Source organism: Lynx rufus, unplaced genomic scaffold (assembly GCF_022079265.1).
Source record: "Lynx rufus isolate CCGP_SWC_20201006 ecotype Redwood Valley unplaced genomic scaffold, mLynRuf1.p SCAF_17, whole genome shotgun sequence".
NCBI lineage: Eukaryota > Metazoa > Chordata > Mammalia > Carnivora > Felidae > Lynx > Lynx rufus.
The window spans coordinates 12,408,837-12,431,203 of record NW_025814831.1 but is presented as its reverse complement, the minus strand read 5'-3'; the positions used below and the strand labels follow the sequence as shown (position 1 = coordinate 12,431,203).

At 53.5% G+C, this 22,367-nt stretch overlaps 1 protein-coding gene across 2 annotated transcripts in view; it reads right to left on the bottom strand.

Annotated features, from left to right (window-relative positions):
- ITPK1 (inositol-tetrakisphosphate 1-kinase) overlaps positions 1-22,367 on the bottom strand; it is a 179,507-nt gene that overhangs the window by 50,852 nt on the left and 106,288 nt on the right. The window lies entirely within an intron of this gene.

The following is a 22,367-nucleotide window of genomic DNA, read 5'->3' as shown; positions in this document are numbered from 1 at the left end:
CACAATGCTTCTTTTCAAGTAAGCCTTATCAACAAAAAAGAAAGCTCCATTTGGAATTACTCCCCCCCACCACCACTTTTTTTTTTCAGTGAACCTATTTTGGTTCCTAGTAATCATTTTTAAGAGCTCTCAACACAAAGCCAGAGATTTATATCTCCTCCTCCTCTGAAATCGGCTCCCTCCCTTGTGTTTCCCACCAAAGTATCTGGTTATGGGCTCATTTGTGTCTTTTTCTTTGAATGTCTAAAAATTTTTTCTGTCCCTAAGGGGTGGCCAGTACATGCTTGTGAGGAGCCCTTCTTCCCATCCTCACATCCACGAACTTCCTGGGGCGGACACGCTCTCATCCCCTCCTCCCTGCACACCCATCCCACAGATGTAAACACAGAAGAGAAGCCACCTTCCTCTTCCCCCTGCAGGAGGCGACTGTCAGCATTCAGCTCAGTGGCTAGCCCACCTCCCGGCTTATACAGAACAAGCCCCCAAGCTGATGAGGGCAAGCCCACATCTGACACCCACAGGGACCATGAAGGCAGGCTGAGAAGGGTCTTTTTTTTTTTTTTTTTTTTTTTTTTAATTTAAGAGAGAGTGTGTGTGAGCAGGAGAGAGGGGAAGAGGGAGAGAGAGAGAAAATCTCAAGCAGCCTCCATGCTCAGCACAGAGCCCGACTCGGAGCTCAGTCCCATGACCTTGGGATAAGGACCTGTGCCAAAATCACGAGGCGGACACTCAACCGACTGAGCCACCCAGGCGCCCCTGGGAAGTGTCCTTAAGGAAGGTGTATCCAGAGATGCCTACAGGCCAGGGACCGTGCCCAGATCCGCTCTCCTACAGCCTCGGCCTCGCCGAAGGGCTTGCAGGCTCCGCAACAGCAACTATCCGTGCCAGCACCACTCTTTTGAACCAGGTCTACACTGCCACAAGAGCATGCCATTCAGGAGACACCAAGATTCCCACATACACATGAAGTCATATTACTGTCTTCACGTAAAAGGTCATTCATTCAACCAACTGCACATCATTCACAGCGCTCAGATCACCGTGCAGAGTACTAGAGACACATGGATGAATGAAAGCCTTTTATGCTTTGCCCTGCTGGATCTATAACCCTGGCCACTGAATTCACGTTCTGGGTTATGACCTGAAGGCACTGAACTACCCCGACACACCCCCCCCCCCCATCCCAACACTCCGGGAAGCAGCCTAGTGCAGAGGGAAGAGTAAGGGCCCAGGACTCAAGAAACCTATGCCCCCACTGTTATCACCTCCCAAGGTCACCTTGCGCAGGTCATCTGGCTTCTCTGGGTCTCAGTTCCCTCATCTGTGACTTAAAAGCCTAAATTGGAGGAAACTGCAGAGTGGTATGTATGGAGGCAGACTTCAGGGCCACACATGGGGCCTGTTTTAGAAGCGGACAGATAGCCACCTTCTAGAGGCATTGCAGGTAAAGGTGGGGACCCACGCACATGCTTGCTGCCTTCCTTCAAAGAGAAGGCAGTACAGTATCAGAGATGCTCACTTTGATGGGCTAGCCCAATTCTCTCCCAGCAACTGAGTCCCATGAAGTCCGGACATGCTCCTTCCTCCCCCTCAAAAATCACCCCCTCCACCCCAGCCAAGCCCCAAGAGGAGTATCCGAGTGGTTGCTGGACCTTGTTCCACTTTTATGCATTAGGGCAGTGACCTTTAAAGAGAGAACTCAGAATCATTAAGACATGAATTTAAGCCAAACTCACGAGGGAAAGAAATTAGAAGAAACCAAAGGGGAAAATATCTGACAAGCAGGCGCCAACAAGCTTTTGACCCAGGATGAAAGCATCAGTATTAACAGAAGAATTATTCCTAAACACAATCTCTTTTGGGACAAGGACAGACAGGGCAAAGAAAGAGTTTTTCCAATCGCCCCACTATCCACAAGTGGATTTCCTTCCAAGCCTTTCAGCTTATCTATTGTACCACAGGCCTCATGCATTTTTCACAAGTCTCTTAGAATTACCAAACAAATTGCTGGAAGGGTGAGCGCCCTGTACCGTTTTATCGCCACTCAGAAGAAGAAAGGCCCAAACGGTCTCCATGGCAAATGGTAAACACATGTTCCTTCAGCACGCCTGCCACCGAGCACCTACAAAGGGAGCCTGGACGTTAGGGGGGAGCCTGAAAAGAGGGGAGAGCAGACACAGACGGCCCAGGTCAGGGGGCCAGAGAATGCTGTCCGCTGAGGGGACGAAGGGGCAGAGGCCAGCCAGGTGCCCCCCGACCCAAGGCCCATAGGATGATGATGCCAAGAGGGAAACCGAGCGCTGTCTGCCGGGCTGGGGGAAGTCAACACTTCCCCACTGAGAATGTGAGCCAGATGAGAGGACGGGGGTGAACATCACAGATACCATTTCCTCTGCAGTTCCATTTATGGACAGGAAATGAGCAGGGAGACGCAAGCGTCTGCTCTTATCTAACAGAAAACGCAGGCACAAGTCCCAAGTTCAAATCCTACGTCTACCACTCACCCGAGGTCTGTGAAAAAGAAACCGCAGTTAATCTCTGAGATTCTGTTTCCTGATGCGCAAAATGCACGTTCTGAATAAAACCTATGTCAGGGAGCGGCTGAGGGCAGTTAAGACCCGGACGGGAAAGGAGTTGGTAGGTAGAAAAACAAACAGGATTCTCGTGACTGGACAACGTGTGGCTTCTCGGCAGCAGACGTGACCCAAGGTCTCTGAGCTCATCCTGCCCTGCCCCCTCCAGCAGACTGAAGGGCATGCCAGCCCTGCCCCTGGGGTCAGTCCTTCTGCTGACGCCCGGAGCACCACACAATCCCCTGCCCTGTGGCAGCCCAGGCTCCAGGGTGCACCCCGCCGTGGACCGCTCGGGTCCTGGCCGAGCCCACGACGCCAGCTGGCTCCTTACAGGGGAGTGAGAGAGGCATCCAGCACAATTCCTGCCCCCTCAATTCTCAGAGGCAGTGGGCACTCTGGCCCACTCCCCCGAAACACTGCAGGCCCCCTTTTAGAAACGGGTGATTCATTCTGTAGAGATGCATGCCGAAGTGACTTATGATTAAATATGATGTGTGGAATTTGCTTCAAAGTAAGCAGGCACAGGGGACGGTGAGGTAAGGCAGAGGCAAGACAAGAGCGGTCATAAGCAGTTAACTCGAGGCTGGGTCCTGAGACCCAGCAGTGTGTTAAGGAGTCCACCAAGTATTTTTAAATTCTCTGCAATAACAGAAAATTGGGGGGGGGGGCATGGAGGGAGGGGGCTAAGTAACCAGATGTACCTTTTCTTCAATCCCACACACCTCTCGTGCCAGAGACACGTTCAAACAGCAACACTGTCTTTCCAGAAGGAGCAAGAGGCAGCGAGCCAGATGGGAAACACAGTGAGAGATTAATTATGGAAAAGATGATAATAAATAAAAATCATCATCATAACTTTTTTTTTCTTTTTTTTTTTTAAAGTAAAGGTGATTTTTTTTTTTAACATTTATTTATTTTTGAGACAGAGAGAGACAGAGCATGAACGGGGGAGGGTCAGAGAGAAGGAGACACAGAATCTGAAACAGGCTCCAGGCTCTGAGCTGTCAGCACAGAGCCCGACGCGGGGCTCGAACCCACGGACTGTGAGATCGTGACCTGAGCCGAAGTCGGCTGCTTAACCGACTGAGCCACCCAGGCGCCCCATAACTTTTAAATAATAGCAGCCACCACACACCCAGGACCAGCTACACACACACTGCCGGGAAATATGGTTTTCAAACACCATGTCCTTTAATATAAAAATCCTACAAGGTGGGACCCCTGGGTGGCACAGTTGGTTGAGTGTCCGACTCTTGATTTCGGCTCAGGTCATGATCTCATGGTCATGGGATTGAGCCCCGCGTTGGACTCCCCACTGGGTATGAATCCTGGATTCTCTCTCTCCCTCTGCCCCTCGTTGGCTTGTATGTACGTGCGCTCTATCTCTCAAAAAAACAACAAAAAAAATTTCCTGTGAGGTGAGAGCTGAAACTATAAAACTCTCAGAAGATTACACTGGTGTGCATCTTCCTGGCCTTGAGTCAGACAACAGTTTCTTAGGTATGATACTAAAAATACAATCAGGGGTGCCTGGGTGGCTCAGTCAGTTAAGCGTCCAACCTCGGCTCAGGTTCGTGAGTTCAAGCCCTGCATCGGGCTCTGTGCTGACAGCTCAGAGCTTAGAGCCTGTTTCGGATTCTGTGTCTCCCTCTCCTCTCTGCCCCTCCCCTGTTCTCGCTGTGTGTGTGTGTGTGTGTGTGTGTGTGTGTGTGTGTGTGTGTGTGTCTCAAAAATAAGTAAACATTAAAAAAAAATCTAAAAGTACAATCAATCAAGAAAAGAAAAATAAACTGGACGTCATCGACATTAGGAGCTTTTGTGAGTCAAGGACACCACCCACCTCAGACCTGGCACACAGGCCTCATCTCATCACACCTGTGACCCAGCCACTGAAAGGCCTCCTGCTGGACCGTGTGTGTGCCTGAGAGCCCAGCCGGGCACTTCCTAACCTCTGGCCTCCATGGCAGGAGTGGGAGATTCAAGCGCAGTGGATGGTTCTAGAAATCTCCCCTGTAGCGGTGGGGAGCTAGGATAGAGGAAGAAGCACCACACAGAGCACTGGGAGCCCCTTCTCCTCTCTAGGCCTCTTCCTCCTCTATAAGGTGAAACCAATCCTGTAAAGAGGTTCCATGCATGGGAGCGGGGGGCTGCTGGACCTGGGGTAGAATCCTGCCTTCCCTACTTGCGACTCTGGGCCTCCACAAGCCTCAGTCCTCATCTGTGAAATGGCGAGGGTCATAGCCCCTACCTCCTGGGATGTTTTTTTTTTAAAACAGGTTTATTGACCGCATACCATGCAGTTTGCCCACTTAAAGCTTACAATCCAATGGCTTCCAATATGTGACAGAGTTGTGCAACCAAAAGCATAGTTATAAGATATTTTCATCACTTCAAAAAAAAAAAAATCCCATACCTTTTAGCTATCAGCTTCAATTCACCCATTCCCTCCAGCCCCTGGAAAACACTTTTTGCCTCTAGAGACTTGCCTATTCTGGACATTTCTTCTTCTTCTTTTTTTTTTTTTAATTTGTTTAAAGACAGAGCATGAGCAGGGGAGGGGCAGAGAGAGAGAGAGAGAGAGAGAAACACAGATCTGAAGCAGGCTCCAGGCTCTGAGCTGTCAGCACAGAACCCGACGCGGGGCTCGAACTCACAGACCATGAGATCATGACCTGAGCCGAAGCTGGACGCTTAACCGACTGAACCACCCAGGTGTCCCTGGACATTTCTTATAAATGGAATCAGTGCAGTCTTTTGTGACTGGCTTCTTTCACTTAGCATAACGTTTTTAGGGTTCACTCATGCTGTAGCACGTGTCACTGCTTCATTGTGTTTGATGGCTGAGCAATATTCCACTGCGTGCATATACCGCCTCTGTTGATCTGTTCATCAGCTAACGGGTATCTGGTTTATTTTCATCTTGTGGCTACTATGAATTAAGCTCCTGTGAACATTTGTACACAGGTTTTTGTGTAGATGAACGTTTTCATGTCTCTTGGATTATACACCATATATTCTTGGGTTAAGAATACAAAAGATTGGGGCACCTGGGTGGCTCAGTCGGTTAAGCGTCCGACTTCGGCTCAGGTCACGATCTCGCGGTATGTGAGTTCGAGCCCCGCGTCGGGCTCTGTGCCGACAGCTCGGAGCCTGGAGCCTGTTTCAGATTCTGTGTCTCCCTCTCTCTGACCCTCCCCCGTTCATGCTCTGTCTCTGTCTCAAAAATAAAGTAAATGTTAAAAAAAAAAAAAATTAAAAAAAAAAAAGAATACAAAAGATTGCAAAACTTCTCAGTTCCTCAAGCATGGATATTTTAGATAGTAATCATAACAATCTGCCATGGCACACAGGGACACCTGGGTGGCTCAGTCAGTTAAGCATTCCACTCTTGATTTTAGCTCAAGTCATGATCTCACAGTTCGTGAGTTTGAGCCCTGCATCAGGCTCTGTGCTGACAGTGCAGAGCCTGCTTGGGATTCTCTCTCAAAATAAATAAATAAATAAATAAATAAATAAATAAATAAATAAATAAATAAATAAATAGATTTTTTAAGCCCACCATGGTATACTAATAAACCATTTTTCTGGTTTCTAAAAGCTACAATCACACAAAACGCTAGATTTGACTCACAAAGCAATCTCTGTGGTCTATAGAGTAAACATCTGTATTTTTATTCCCATTTTATAGATGAAAACACTGAGCATCTGAGAGGCCAAGTGACTGGCCCAAGGCCACGCAATCAGCTGCGGCTTTGTCAGGATTCAAAACCAGCCATTACAGTGTCAAACCCAAGGCCCCTGCAGTGCACCCTGTCACCTCCCCAAACACAAGTTATGTGGCTGAAGTGCTTTAATTCCCAGAAAGTCTAAGGACCCATTTCGAATCTTAAGTGCTGGAGAACCTGTGCACAACTCAGTCAAGCAGGCCTAGAACAGGAAAAGAGAGAGCTGAAGCCTGGGGCCAGCAGTGGGAGGACAAGAACGAAGAGCCTTAGAACTGCCCAGACCACCCACCCCCACCCCCCCGTGGACCAAGCAGTCTGGGTCTCTGGGAGGCCATCTATTTGAACGATGGCTTCCTGAGTAGTCCTATCTAAGCACTTACAGAGGAAACCTTAAGCAAGCACTGTGGGGACAGCAAGCCCTGCCTGTTCTTCGGGACTCTAAACGTCCAGAACTCTCAATCTCCAGAGAGGTGGGACAGGAAGCAGCATGGTGAATGCTAAGAAGGAGTCACATGCAGGGCCGGGCAAGCTAAGTGCCAGGTTCCCCTGCCAAGCATTCTGCATGTTAACCTGAAGGCTGGAGGGAGAGGCAGAGATGCTTTCTAAGAGGAGAATTTTAGGATTGAAGTCAGTTTTCAGAAAAACCCTGCTGGCCAGGAATGGTGTGGGAAGACTGGACTGGAAGCCATTCATGGAACAGGGAGTTGAGGGCATCCAACACGTCGGAGAAAGTTCATCTTCTAGTTTGGTAACCAGCCTCCTTCCTTCCAGGGTCCGTGTTCCCCTCCCCCAGGAAGATGTCACACGGGAGGACAGAAGTCCTCACTGAGAGTGGAAAGAGAAAGAAGGGGCAGGACAGGTTGGGCACAGGCAGGGAAGGAGCAGGGAGCCCACGAGTGGCTCTAGGGAGCAGTCCTGCTCTACAGTTTGATCTGGTGGTGGATACAAGGTGTATCTGGTTTGCGAAATCCATCATGCTACTCACTTATACCTACGGTTTTCTATGTATGTATTATACTTCACCTTATTAAAAAAAAGGGGGGGGGTGGGGGAGAACGAAAGCACTGAACTAAGCAGGGAAGCAAGGACCTGCTCCCTGCTCTCAGTATAGCCTGCCTTGTCTTCACCTTCTCTGGGACTCCAGCCTTCTACGTGGAGCAGATCAAGGATGGGAAATGGGGCACAATTCCACCACACCTCCCCAGGGCCACGGCAGCCATCACCACGGATCACGGCAGCGATCAGCTGGGGATCACAGCACGTGGGATTCAGAATCCTGATCATCGCTTGGTTCCAGAAGTTAGATAAGCATGGGCACTCAGGGCGAATCCCACGTGCCATGCACAGAACAAGCTCTCCAGGCTGATTCCGTGAGTCAGGGTTGGCATGTTTTAATTAGTGCTTAGTCACCAAACGAATGCTGGGGAAGACCTGCGGCCGGTGGAAATTACTCACAGGGGTTTTTATGGGAAAGAGGTAACCCTGGGCTTACTCAACATAATCTCACTCCTTCTGACTCTTCCTGATAGCACAACCCACACCCAGACCTTCTAGCTGACGACCACAAAGGCTGCCCTTTGAACTAGCTCCTTCCACACCAAGTGCTGGATGAAAGCGAGGAAGCTTCCGGTTCCTAAAGTCTTAACACCAAGATGGAGGTCCCGGCAAGATGTTAGAATGAGTTATTATTAATAACTACGGTAATGATAGTGATGATAGCAGCTACCTTTTCCTGCATGCCCACCAAGTACTGGATAGTGTTCTACACACTTTCAGGATCCGACACATTTATTCCTTACAACCAGCCTACGCACTAGGTCCTATTAGCAGCCCCACTGGACAGACAGAAACAAAGACTCAGAGCGCCTCAGTACCTGGCCCAGGCTCTCTGAGTAAGGAAGCAGCCACGATGGCATCTGAATCCAGGCCATCTGGTTCCAGAGCCCTCTAGTTGGCTCGGGGAGGCCTGGCCAAAGGAAAAGCATCTAAATTTTAGCCATGGCCAGGATTTCTCATGTGTGTTCTTATAAAATTTATGTTAAAAAAAGAAAAGTACGTCTTTCCCGTGTGCTGTCAACCCAAGCCTCGTCTGTGAGCCTGGTGGCACAGCCTGTGAGATCAAGCACGCGGCCTCTGGTGCGAGGACAAGGTAAAGCACCCAAGAAAAAATGGCAATAGAGTTTGCAAGTTCCTTTGCCAGAGGAAGAGTCACAGACGGTCAGACCTCGCAAGACCTAAGGGCCCCTTAGTCAGCCCGTATTTCCAGAAAGGAGAAAGGAAGTAGAAACAAGCCCAAGGGCACACAGCGAAGCGGCAGAGATGAGCCCACAACCCCATGTGCTCCTCCTGGCACCCCAGGGTCCACCCTGGTTCACTCTGCTCCCAAAGGCCCCAAGGGGCCAACACGTTGGGCCAGAGTCTCTGCTTCTATTCCTGAGCCTGGATCAAGACAAACTAACAACAGCCACAAGACAGCCACCTCTCAGGAGAATAAGCAAATGATCGGGCCAGATGCCAGATCCACAAAGGCCTCTGGGATGAAGATCCATGCAGCACCAAGGGAAGGACACGTGCAGGATTCTCAGGGCCAGCACGTGCGTCTCCGGACGCACAGGATGCCTGCGGTGAAGGCGGGGGACCCCCGGAGGGAGGAAAAACAGATACAACGGTGTCATGAGCAATCACACCATCAAAGGCACAGTACGCTTCTGCAGAAAGTGAACCCCATTCCCGGGAGACTAGCTCCACAGGAGGATGAGGTCATGAGCCGTGCTGAGCAAAGCTTTCTGGGGAGGACAGCTAACGAATCCTCTGCGCAGACTACTGAAGCCATGAAATCAACCGCTGTTCACGGACGTGAAATCATCTGAAGCCAGGGTCAAATGTCCCCCAGGCGAAGCCTTCCCGGCACCACCCAGAATACATGCCTGTTCATTACACCTTACAGAAAATCACATACCACAGACAGTCCTGAGGAATCCACGCTAGACCCAAGTGCCTGGATGCATCAGACTGTGCCAGGCAGCCAGCCAACCATGGCCCTAGCCAGACCAAAGCACCCACGGCTGTTCAAGAATCACAAGCCAGGGGTCTGAAGAGGTAGCCAGGGCTGGCATGGGGCTGGGGCTGGGGCTGGAGATTCGTGCAGCCGAACCTTGGGAGTAAGCTCCCAGAGGCCAAGAGAAGGTTGTGGCAGCACCTGGTCCATACCAGGGACAGAACTGCCAAGTCCTGCCACACACGGTGCCATTCACAGTCTACCACTGAGCTGTGCAGTACACACACCATGTAACAGTCCCTGACCATCAGTCGAGGCTTTTTTGCCTTCCAGTCACTGGCTGACCATCTCTTTCAGCCCAGCTGCACCTGGGTGATCCCAATTCCAACACAAAGGACCCTAAGACACTGTGAAAATTAAGGTAGAGGCAGAATTAAGAAATTGGCTTCAGGGCGCCTGGATGGCTCAGTCGGTTGAGCGTCCGACTTCGGCTCAGGTCACGATCTCATTGTCCATGAGTTCGAGCCCCGCGTCGGGCTCTGTGCTGACTGCTCGGAGCCTGGAGCCTGTTTCAGATTCTGTGTCTCCCTCTCTCTCTGACCCTCCCCCGTTCATGCTCTGTCTCTCTCTGTCTCAAAAATAAAATAAACGTTAAAAAAAATTTTTTTTAAATAAAAAAAAAGAAATTGGCTTCAAGTCCTAAGACTGCCATTAACTTTATGCATACTTCTGAAAGCCACCTAAGTCACTTGTATCTTAGTTTTCCCATCTACAAAACCAGTAGGTTGCAATGATGCATTTATATCCTTTCTGACTTTCCAGTCCTAGGCTTCTTTGATACTTTGAAGTGATAAGTGAACAAAAAAAGCTCTTTGGGTCCTAGAGCCCAGGGCCTGCTGCCCTCAAGCAAGTACACAGTGTAAGAACTACACAGAACCCAGTCTTGTTAGGACAGTGACACACATTCCCACAACAGTAGAGGGAAGGACAGGAACACGAATGGCGGATAGCCAATGGCTCCACGTCAGGGACAGACATCAGTTCGCTAGCTTGAGCGAGACCACACGTACCAGGACTGCCTTTCTGTGCAGTGACTAAGATAACTCTCCATTCCTTACAGACCCAGCCCTGGTATGTAGAGGGCACCTCCTCACCCGCTACGTCTCTGACTTTTCTAAAATGGCTCCTTGGGGAGAGCTGGCCTTCCACGCCCACAGACACCTTGGTCTTAATCAGCCCTCATTTGTATTCTGGGGAGCTCGCCAGTGTCTGAGAACTCAGCCTGAGGCCTCTCAGAGAACACAAGGCCAGGAAGAGATGGAGCTCCTGAGGAGAGAGAGAGTGTGTGTGTGCGCACACATCGGGGTGGGGGGCACCTCTGCAGCTACAGGGCAGTCGCATTCCACCCACCCTCACTGGGGGCTCCCCTAAGTGCGGAGAGATGTAAAGGTGACTGGTGAGGACAGAGTAGGGAAGCACTGCCATATGGGAATATGCAGGGATGCGGGTCACGGCACTCATCTGGCCGTGGGGGGGGGGGGGGGGGGAGGGGTGGAGGGAATAGACAGGGTTTCCGGAGGCCAGTGCTGCTGGAGGCATAAGGGTCACCAGCATGGGCCACAAGGAGAAAAGGCATTCCAGGCAGAGGGGACAGCAAACGCAAAGGCACGGGGTGAGGGAGGCCGGCATGGCTGGGCAGACATAGGTCTCAAAGGGGAGGTTACGTAAGGCAGAGAGCAGGACAGACAGCTGGAAATACACCAGCCAGGGAGTCTGGATGTGATCCTAAAGCAACAGGGTCCTGTGCCGGGGAGTGGTGGGGCCAGCTTTGAGTTTTGCAGTGACCAGTCTATCGGCACGTGAGGCCCAGGGGCCGAACTTGGAAGGGATGGGCCTGAGCAGTGTGTCCAACACAGCCGGCATTAGGGACATGTGTGCCAGACTCAGCCGTGCAGGAAGGACGGAGCTACTGCCTGACCTCTGGCATGATTTGACAGAGCCGGTGAGAGGAAAATGATGCCCTCTGCCCCTTAGCGTACTTGCTCTCCAGACCCGTTATTTAAACCCGTGAGCTCAGGCTGGGGTGTTCAGGCCCTCACGGCACAGGGAGTTCTGGAGAGAAAGGCGCGGTATGAACACAGGAGCACCAGACAGAAGCAAGGTGGCCTGGGGTCAAGGTCCAGACAGGCTGCGTGAGCCTGGCACAGACACTGCCCTTGCCAGGGCCCTGAGTGCCAGTGGCAAACACAACGGGATGGGGGTACGGTGAGGGTCTGGCACCCCCTGATATTCCAGAACTCTATGCCAAATTAAACCAATGAGAAGCATTTCCAAAAGTGGAGGGGGGGGGGCACAGACCAGCTCTAGGTTGGTGGGAATGTAAACTGGTACAACCTTATGGGAAGACACTGGGCACCAGCCGAAATTAAGAACACACAACCTTGGCATTTCCATTCCCAGGTATTCATCCCACAGAACTCCCCACGTGTGCACGCAGATTTGCGTACAGATTATTTCATCACTATGGCTTGTTCCTGAAACATCAGTGGGGAGCTGGTTAAGAAAAGGATTTAAAGCAATACCATGCAGCCATTAAACAGAACGAGGCAGCCTGAAGGGCTGATGTGAAGTCATTTCCGAGATCTAGTGTCAGAACAATGGCTTTGTGTGGGGAAGGGAAGACCATCTTTGTTCAGACACACGGGAGCCCCTGAAAAGGTTCAAGGCTATGGGGAGCCGACTGTGGCTGCACCTAAGATGGGAAGGGGCCGACTGGGCAGCAGAGGTGGGAGGAGACGGTCAGGACCACTGAGAGCCACAACTAAGGAATCCACCAGAATCACAGTCCATGAGATGACTGGAAAGGTTCACTGGCCCAGGCTGGGCACGAGGTGGGAGAAACACTGGGGCATTCGGGAGGGGCAGACAAAGCTCCCATGGAGCAGAGGGCCAGCAAGGGCCACCCCCGCACCCGTCCCTGCTGACGAACAGCACAAGGGGTTCAGGAGGGACAAGGAGAGGTCGGAGCAGCCAGGACCCTGTCCCCACAGCGAGCTGTACAGACTCATACCGCTGATGGGACATCAGACCCTTTCCAGATGAGGGGAGGGGAGGTGCTGTGAGAGGGCCTGAGCGCCCCACAGACCACGGGTTCTCCTGGGCGTGTGGCTCTGCACGCTAGCCTCGGTGTCCCCGCCTGTGGCCTCCAAGTCACGTGCCCCCCAAAGCCAGATGTCCCCCACGACTGTCTGTCCATCTGGGTCATCTTCCCAGACAATCTAATGTCATGTGCCTCACTCGGCCACCTGACGAGCAGCGTGAGCACGACAGTGTGGTCCCCACGGGTGAGAAACTGTTGTTCGCAGTGCTGACAGAAAAGCCTATGGAGAAATTAGCTCCCGCCAAAACATCACCCCAAATGCTGAGGAAGAAAGGGCTGGAAGTAAACAGAAGGCTATTATTTGAGACGGCAAATGCCTTCTCCCCGCCGTTCCCAGGCCCCCATGGAAAACAATCCCTCCCTTTCTATCCCCAGACTTCAGCACCAAACTTATACATGTTCTCCATCTTCCGTCAGCAGAGACTGGCACAGTGCCTGGCCAGGCTGTTCACCCTGATGAATGTCACATGTTCTGTCACAGCGCCTACGACCTGGGAAAGGGGCCTGCAGGGCTGGGTGCTGGTCAGAAGGCACCCCTCCCAGGCTGACGCTAAACCAGGAGAGACTAGCATTTCCATTAAGGGATCGCTGTGGGGGCCACAGGGGGGTCCCAGCAGTCACCTGACCCCACGGTCAGAGCTGGCAGCTGAGCAAAGTGAGGACCAGAAGGGGCTGCCCGGTCCCGGGTCACGCAGCAGCTGCCGCACTCCTCAAGCACCTGTCTTAAGCCCCGAGCGCCCCCTCCAAGCACGCAGGCCCACATGCCCACCTGCTCCCCACGCGCATCCCCACACACCCACCCACGCCCGTCCCCACAATGCTCAGGTGAGGCCATGGAGCCACACTGCCCTCGGGCCACTTCCCAGGATCCAGGCCACAGGGCTGCTTGGCCTGCCCTACACGCCCACCCTCCCCCAGCCCTGCAGCCAGAGCTGAACTCTCAGTTCCCAGAACAAGCCAAGGCCTCCCCGATGCCCACGGGCTCCCCTGCGCTTTGCTGGGGGTGCCAGCGTTAGTCACAGAACTCGGGGTGCCCACACTGCTGTTGGTGGGGGTAGAGGAGTCGTGTGGAACCAGTGCAGGGTTTGCAGCACGCTGCTGAACTCTGGGAACGCCAAGGGCCACTCTAGCCAGAAGTGCCTGGGCCCCCACCTCCATGCTCAGCTGCCCCAGCCTCCCCGCCTCCAGTACAGGCCCCAGCCGCACAGGACAGGGAGCCACTGCTGCCACACCACACCCCATGGCAGTGACCCTGGGGCCGCAGACCACTGACTTCCCAGTGTCCTTGTCGGCCCTGCTCTAACCAGCAGGCAATGGGTATGCTCGCTTGGTATGCTCTTCCCCTGGGCAAGTGCTTCAGCCTCACCGGCTTATTCAGTGTCCTCTGTGCCTGTCCTGCCAAAGAGCCTGGTAGACGCGCCCCCCCGGCCTGCTCCACGATCACCCCTCAGTCAAAAGGCCTTAAATTTCGACCTCAGGCCCAGGTGTCAACTCCTCAGAGAGGCTGCAATATGAAGTGGCAAGAACTTCCCTGTTAGACAAGCCTTGAGTTTCCTTCTTCCTAGAACTTCCCATAATTGGAGATTGTGTTCCTTTTCCCTGTTTGCTTGTGTTTTGTTTGCATTCCCCGTCCCAACACCCTGCATACACACACACAGATACACCTCTGTGGGGGCAGGGGCCCAGTCCACCTCATCTGTTTTATTGATCACGGTACCTGCAATTTCTTTGAGGATTTCTGGCACACAGGAAGTGCTCAATTAAGACTCGTTGAATGAATGACATTAACAGATTTTAAATGACTGATCTTAGAGATCAATGAACAGGCTGAGAGGCGCAGGCCGGGTCAGGGGCTAGAAGCAAGGGGCTGTGGGGGGTGGGAGGCCTGAGACAATGGGCATGGACCCAAACCAGCATGAGCTGTGCAGGGAGGGGCTCAGAGAGGAGGGTCCTCATGCCTCGGAGGACCGAGGTCAGCAGAGGCCGGCTTGGCTGGTGAGAAGCTTTGTGATTTACCAAAGGTGAAGGAAACCACAACGGCTTAACCGTGAGCATACAGCATACCCTAACCCTAACCCTAACCCTAACCCTAACCCTAACCCTAACCCTAAGAGCATACGGGGAACGTGGAAGCCAAGTCAGGAAGTCATGGCCCCAAAACAGGCCAGGAGGAGAATGGAAGAAGGCGAGCTTTCTGCTACAGGTGTTACCAAAGGAAGAATCCACGAAGACTTCAGACCTCCTGGCCTGAAGAGCCCAATCTCCAAAACTCAGATACTGTATCCAATGAGGGCTCAGTATCCACGCTTTTAAATCAGAAGGGCTTCACTTACCCACCGGAACTCTCACAGCTGTCGAGCTCCCAGAAAGGCAGGGGTCTCGACCCGGGGGCGAGCCTGCCCCCAGGAGACATGCAGCAGTGTCCGGAGACAGTTTTGGCTGTCACAATTGAGGGTGGCGCTCCTGGCACTTAGTGGGTGGGGCCCAGGGATGCTGCTGGACACCCCACGGTGCACAGGATGGCCCCACAGTACAGAATCATCCAGCCTAACAAGTCAACAGTGCCGAGGCTAAGGAACCCTGAAACCACGTGCATAAAAGTTCCTTCGTCAACCCTGGAAAAATTTATTATTAATGAACGTTAGTATTTCTGAAACCCAATGCGCCTCAAACCCTGACTGCCTCCCTCCCCCGCCTCCTCCCCCCCGCACGGCCAGTGTGCTGGGTCAGAGCTCAGGCTCCCAGGGCAGCCGGCCCCTCCCACTGTACCGCCTGGTGCTGTACAAAGTCCTGCTCTGCTTGGGGCTGGTAACAGGGTCATAAAGTCGTGGGTCTGCCTGGGGGACCGGTCTTCCTCTCCACACAGGAAAGGCCCTGCACACAGCTAATGGCACTAAATGGCACCAACCTCCCCTGGGGAGAAAGAATGATTCACCGTCACCGCCTGATCTGGGCGCACAATGGGCAGATTGTGTGGCCATCTCCACCACGGCGGGGGGTGGGGAGGGTGGCCTTGTAACCCAGGGCAGGAGTCATGACGAGACTGACTTCATGGCCACCTCAGGACAGGATCTGTCCTCTGAGGCCAGGGTCACCAACTATGCCCAGTTCTGCCTCCCCTGGCATCTGCTGGTTAACGTTTATCACTGTGCAGCACCAGCTGGGTCGGAGGCAATCCCAGACGGTGGTGACCTCTTCCTTCAGGTGCCCCTGCATCACTGGCCCTCACACCCCAAAGCCATTCTGAGGCCTATCTGAAAGAGCACAAGCTATGATCCTGGCTCCCTTGTGTTTGGACTAAGCAACCCGGGGCGAGTACCTTAACTTCCTCGGGCCTGTATCCTTACCTGGAAAACGGGGAAGTAATTCCATTCTTCCAGGCACTGACAGTAGCACAAAGTGAGATAAGAGATGTGGAGCGCCCCGGGCACCGAAGGCCAGCTGGGACCTGCTCGGGAAGCGGTAGCCTCTCGCAGGGCTCCACGGTGGCTGCCCAGATCCTTTGCTGGCACCCAGGGTTCCGATTCTGACACCACCAGCCAGGAGGCCACAGGCCAACTAACCGCTGCTTCCAAACTGACAGAAACTCACTTAATTTACGTCAGGTTTAGGTATCATCTCCCTAATCAGGTTAGAAGGCCTGGAACAACAGAATCTGGTTTCTTCTGCTTCCCCTCCATCCCTCCAGCTTGCGGCACAGAGCCCCAGGCTGGCGGCCCACCCAGTAAACATCTGAGGTTGGAAGGGTTTGATCCAGCGTGGCTGGGAAATCATTTCTGAGCCCTAGGGGTCGGGGGCAGCGCGGAGCTCTGGTCTCGGAGGTGATCACCGCTGCTCACAGCAGCCACCTTTGGAGGTGGCTGCCGCAGCTTTCAATGTCCCCATCCTACGGTGCCATCCCAGCACGTTCCCTGGACGGCAGGTGGGGCGACCGGGGAGGGGTGGAGCCGGGCATGTCCCCTGACCACCACCGGGCCCTGCCTTTAGTTGAAGTCAGTGCTCATTTCACAGAGAACACCTCCAATCTGGGGACATTTTCATAATCACTGCCTCACTGACCACAATCGTGACTGAGGACTCCTAGGTCAGCTGTGACACGTAGCTACTGTCCATATGGTGGTGGTTGTGGTGGCAGCAATAATAATAATAATAATAATAATAGGCTGGCATGACGGAAGGGTCACTCAGTGCTACACCTGTCATCACACCCCAGGCACTACTGGTAAGGAAGAGCGGGGGACCACGTGTACATGCGTGCACACGCTCGGAGCAGGCGCCGCTCCAAGGGCACTGTGCCTGTCAGTTGTTCAAGCCTCACAGCAACTGCCATGTTTAAGCCTCAGAAGGAAAGCGCACGGTGGGGCTGCTGGATTACTGTCACTGCAGATGGCCCCCTGGCCCGCAAGCAGATCATAAGTGCCTGACTCCCTGCGGTCAGTCATGGCCACGAGAATCAATGAGGCCACGGCACGCGTCACCCTGGGGCAGAAACTATGAGCCAGAGCATGCTTCGCGGATTTCTCTTCCTTCTGCCGTGAGGACCGGTCTGCTGCCGCTCTGTCACCCCAGCTCTCAGGCGTGCAGAGCTCAGCCGGCCCTCTGACGACGTGGGCCCCAGGGTAGGAACAAGCCTGCGCTGAGTTGCAGGACCCGCCTGTTACTGCGGTGCGGCCGAGCCTGTCTGGACAGACCAGAGCAGGAAGGGCCTTGGAAGCCATCTCCTCCGACGTCCGAGGAAACCGGACTCTGCAGCTAGACTGGGAGGCAGTGGCAGGTCACACATGGGCCCCAGCAGAGGCCCCTGCCTGGCCTCCGAGGCCGTCAAGCCCACGTGGCCAGTGCTCTGAGTGCTGGCCACGGTCAACACACTCGGTCCTCCCGCAGCCCCAGGAGGCAGGGACTAGGACTGCCCCTATTTTACAGATAAGGGAACTGAAGCACAGGGGAACTTAAAAGACATTCCCAAGGCCAACCAGCAGGAAGCGGTGGGGAGAGCTCTGAACCCAGGCAACGGACTCCCGTGTCGGTGTTCCGAACCGTTCTGCTCTGGGGGATAATAACAGGCCAGAGGAAGAAAAAGGCAAATCTGTGGGCTCCAGACATCTATGCACGAAGTGTACGAAGGGCTCCAGGAAAGGTATACAAATGACCAACGAGCACACGGAAAGATGCCTGACAGCATCGGCCATCATCAGGGAGATTTAAATCAAAACCACAAGATATTTAAGTCAAATTTAAATCAAAACCACTTCACCCCCGCTAGGATGGCTAAAGTCAGAGCTGGGTAAGTGCTGGTGAGGATGTGGAGAAAGCAAAACCCTTCTGAGCTGCTGGTGAGCATGTAAAACAGTGCGGCTCTAGGAAAAACAGTCTGGTGGCTCCTGGATCGAGTAAACAGTTGCCACGTGGCCCAGCCATCCCCCTCCTGGGCGTATATTACCAGAAGGAATGAGAATGTGTACATACAAGCTTACGGCAGTGGTATTCTTAATAGCCAGAAGATGGAAACCCGTCACCTGATACCTGGATACACGACGTGGTGTATCCAAATGGAAGCTTGCAGCCACCAAAAGGAAGGAAGCACCACTTCGCACCACGACAGGGATGAACCTGGAAAACATTGTGCTAAATGAAAGAAGCAGTCACATGCGGTCCAGTGCTCTGTGATTCCGTTCCTATGAAAGTCCAGAATAGGGAAATCTACAAAGACAGAAAGTGGTGGCTACTCAGGGCCGGGAGGGGAGGTGACGGTTAAAGATTTGGGGTTTCTTTCCAGGGTGAGGAAAATGTCCTAAAATGGACTGCACAGATCTATGAATACACTAAAACCCATCGATGATACACTTTAAGTGAGTGAATGGAATGGCACGTGAGTTCTATCTCAATAAACCGGTTTTTCAAGATGAGGGGTGGGGGGTGGGGAGCCGAGCTACTGAGAGTTGATTCAAAAAGCTGGTTCCTTTCAGGTAAAACAATCATTTAAAAAAACCAACTGTGCAAAGCGTGCCTTCTCTGCCTGCAACCAGGAGGCGAGGAAAGAGCTCCCTTCCCAGATCCATTTCATACAATCAAAGGGCTGCCGGGGACCTGAGAGGGGAGTGGGGCACTGCCCCTCATGGGCCTGTCGTGGGCCTGTGGTAGGGGCGCTCAGAGGATCACAGGGGCCCTGGGATGAGGACGGGGCAGTGCTGAGCCCCCAGGGGCATGAGCTCTCTCTTCTTCACTGCAGAAACTGCCAGGCTCCAACGACTATGGTGTCCTCACTACTCAGAGTTCATCTTGCCTTGGCAATTTCCCCCTCCTAAGCAGGCCCTCTCTCATTCCAGTGAAATCTGATCTTCTCACTCTAACCCCCCCCCCCCCCCCCCCCCCCGGCCTGCAGGATAAAGTCCAAGCTCCCCAGCCTGTTCCTCCTGCAGCTCCCCACACCCCAAGGCTTCCCCAGGCGCAGCCACCAGGCAGCACGATCTGCCTCATGAGCCCTCCCTGTGTCCCGTTCCCAGCTGCCCCCTGGAACTATCTGCTCCTTTCTCTGACCCACCAGGATGCCCTGCACGAAGCCAGCACCACAAAGCCAGCACCACAAAGCTCCTTCACTGCACAAACACACAGGCACAATTCCTATGTAGCAGGCACCATGGGAGGCAGTGAGGATACCCGGTGAGCTCGGAGCAGATGCAATCCCCACCCCTGCAGCTAATAACCCCCAGAGGGACAGGCAGTAGGGACTGATAAAGCATGATGTGCTTCCAAAGTGAGGGAAGGAAAAGCATAAAACTATGAGGGCCTGGGATGGCGGATATGTCCTTGGTGAGATAATCAGGGAGGTATCCCTAAGGAAGGGGCACCTGAGCTGAGAGCTGGGAGCGAAGAAGGAATTTCAAGCACAAGAACAGCTTGTGCAAAGGCACTGAGGTGGCCAAGAGCTCAGAGCTTGAGGGGCAGGTGGGACAAGATGAAGATGTGGAGAGAGGCAACGGCCAGATCACACAGGCCTCGTGGGCCTTGTTAAAAACTGAAGTCTTTGTTACGGCTGCAAAGAGACGGTAGGTCCATGGTTAGACACCAGGACGTGATCAGATCTGGCTTTGCCCTCACTCATCACTCTGGCAGCTGTGAGGACAGCTCCTGGGTTCCTGCTCGGCCTCCCCGCGGGGCTCGGCCTCGCGTGGAAGGTGCTCGGCAAACAGCGTGTCACACAAAGAACAGCTCCGGTATTCAGACCAGGGGTTCCGGGACTATCTGTGGAACACTTCACAATCTCCCAGCCTAATCAAGACAGGAGAAGAGGTGTCAATTTAAACTCAAACCTCGTTTTTCCAAGCTCATTCAGGGAGAGCCCCAAGATGATCCTCCTAGAAAGCTCCACATGCCCCACAGAACACAATCACTGTAACCCTTCTGGGCAATTCTGGGGCTGGAAGGGGCAGCAGAAGGTCTGCCCCCAGCCCCTGTCCCGCCAGGTTGCCCTGGATGCCACAGTGAGAAGAAGGTTCTCCAAGCATCCCTGAGGAAATAGCTGCAGAGGCCAGGGCTCCCCTGAGTATGGGGACAGGGACCCTCCCACCACCGCAGCCCCACTTGCCAAAATGGGCAGGGCCCTCAAGGTCTGTGCACTGATACATGAATCTCGGGCAGAGAGACAGCAGCACCAGGCTGCTGGCTCCACATGAACCCTGGTGCAGAAAAACAACTGAATCATCCTGATAATTCTCCAAGCAAAGCTCTCTTGGGGCCAATATTTAAAAAAAAAAAAAAAAGACTTAAGTAGTAGTTTCTATGGCAACCAGCTTCAGTGATCCGCAGTGAACCCCAGGCCCACACCCTCCAACCTGTCCTCAAAGGCAGCCAGGAAGAAAGCATAACCTCGCAGCTCTGAGAATGCCTTTCTATCCCAGGCTAAAGGCCTCATGGCAGCATCCCGGGAGCAGAATGCTATAGGGCCGGTCAGAACACCTCAGACGCTCCTCTTCCTCGACTCACTTCTCCTGCACTCAAGTATTGCATCTGGAGAAGGCCCTTCAAGACAAGCCCCTTCTGGGGCAAACCATTATACTCTGTTTTCTTATTCACGACAAACTGCAGAAAGGCCAGCTTTGCAAACCCAAGCCCTGGGTTCTGCTTCCCCGCTACTGACCCTATGGCCCTTACCCACCCGAGCCAACATCTCCTTGTTAAAGTCCAGCATATATATTAAAACAAGAATCTGAAAACGAGGGACGTGACCAAGGTCAAGCGCCAGTTTATCGGGTCTGGCTCTGAATCCCATAGCAGAAGCGGGTGACCAGGTCAGCGCTGACAGTGACTTGATGGCAGGAGGGAGGCTGGAGTGTAGCCGACTGGGCCTCTCCCCTGGCCCTCACCCGGCGTCCCTTGGTCCTTCTCTTCACCAGCCCCTGCCTGTCCCCTCTCTTCCTGGGGCCTCTGGAAAGCCCAGCCTGTCACCCTTTTCCCTAAAGGATTGTTCTCTTCACAAAGGAGGAAACGTCCTGGCCTTATCAGATATCCGGCTTCATGCTCGAGCACAGAGCACAGGGAAAATTCATCCCAAAAATACCAAGGCTGGAAGGTTACACTGAGGTCACCTCAGTCATCTGAGGGCTGGCCGAGTGTGTGTGCCCTGGCTGGGACAGGCTCCAGGGAATCCAGTCAAGACTTCCCTGGGAAATGCACCCGGTGGCTGAAACCTCGAAGCCACACGTCCCCACATCCCACCCCCTCCCCCAGCCCTGCGGAACTTTCTCTTCTACCAAGAACACAACACAGGGGACCCAGTTCTCCTTTATGGCTTAGCCATCCCCTGCCCGGGATTGTGGGCTGTGCATGTGTTTATGGGAAGTGAGGGATGGGGATCCCCCTATGGGAGGTTGGTCAGGGCACTGAGGCAGGCTGGGGGCTACACCCTTGATCTAGGAGGACAGCAGGAATGTAACAGTGGTGGTCGTACTCAAGTCCGAGAGGCAGAAGCAGCTCCTTTCTGCACACGGACGTTTACTTCTCACAGCAACCTGTCCATCCTAAGGAGCAGGAACTAGCAGCATCCCCATTTTACAGAAGAGGAAACTAAGGCTCAGGGAAGTCACGTCATCACAATGGCAGTTGACCTTCTACTAAGCACCTGCTGGGGCCCGAGCAGTGTCAGGTACTCCAGCCAACATCATACAAAGTTTTCCTGATTCTAAAACCATTGTATAGATAAGAACACAGAGTCTCAGCAAGGTCACGGAGGAGCCCGAATGCGCCTTTCCCACGGCCTCCAGCCCTATGAAAGAGGGACTTCAGGTGGTCGGCAAGGCAAAGGCCCTGAAGGACACGACATGGGGGCGGCACCCCCTCCCCCCAGCATAGGGGCCACCGGCAGGCCACACCTGCTTCTGGGCTGCTTGCACACAGGATGTGGGGATCTGTGGCCAAGCTGGCCAAGGAGGGGGTGAGAGTCACAGGGAGGCAAGTAGGGCCCTGGACACATGGAGGAAAGAAAATGCTGTCAGCAGGAGGGCTACCGTGTGGTGAGGAGACTAAGGAGAGTCCCCTTTGTCCTGACAGAGAAAGACAGGACGTCACATCTCCAATTATCACACACTGACAAGTGCTCGCTCAAGCATCCCCTCCCGCTAGGAAGGCCCTCCATTCTGGCCGCATTTTCACTGATAATATGACTTTGTTTTTCGTAACCCTCGAGCTACTTTCCAGAGGAATGAATCACGGTCTTGTCCACGACAGAGAAAACCCAGGGCAAGTCAGCGGGGGCAAAGGCAGCACCTCCCGAGGTGGCGGGTGGGTCATCACGGGGTCAAGATCTGGGAGGCTGTGGGAGGAAATGGGACCGGGAGGAGGGACCAGCCAAGAGGATCCAGTCCACGCTCAGAGACAGGCACACAGGGGTCAAAGCAGTCGGCACAGCGAGGGAG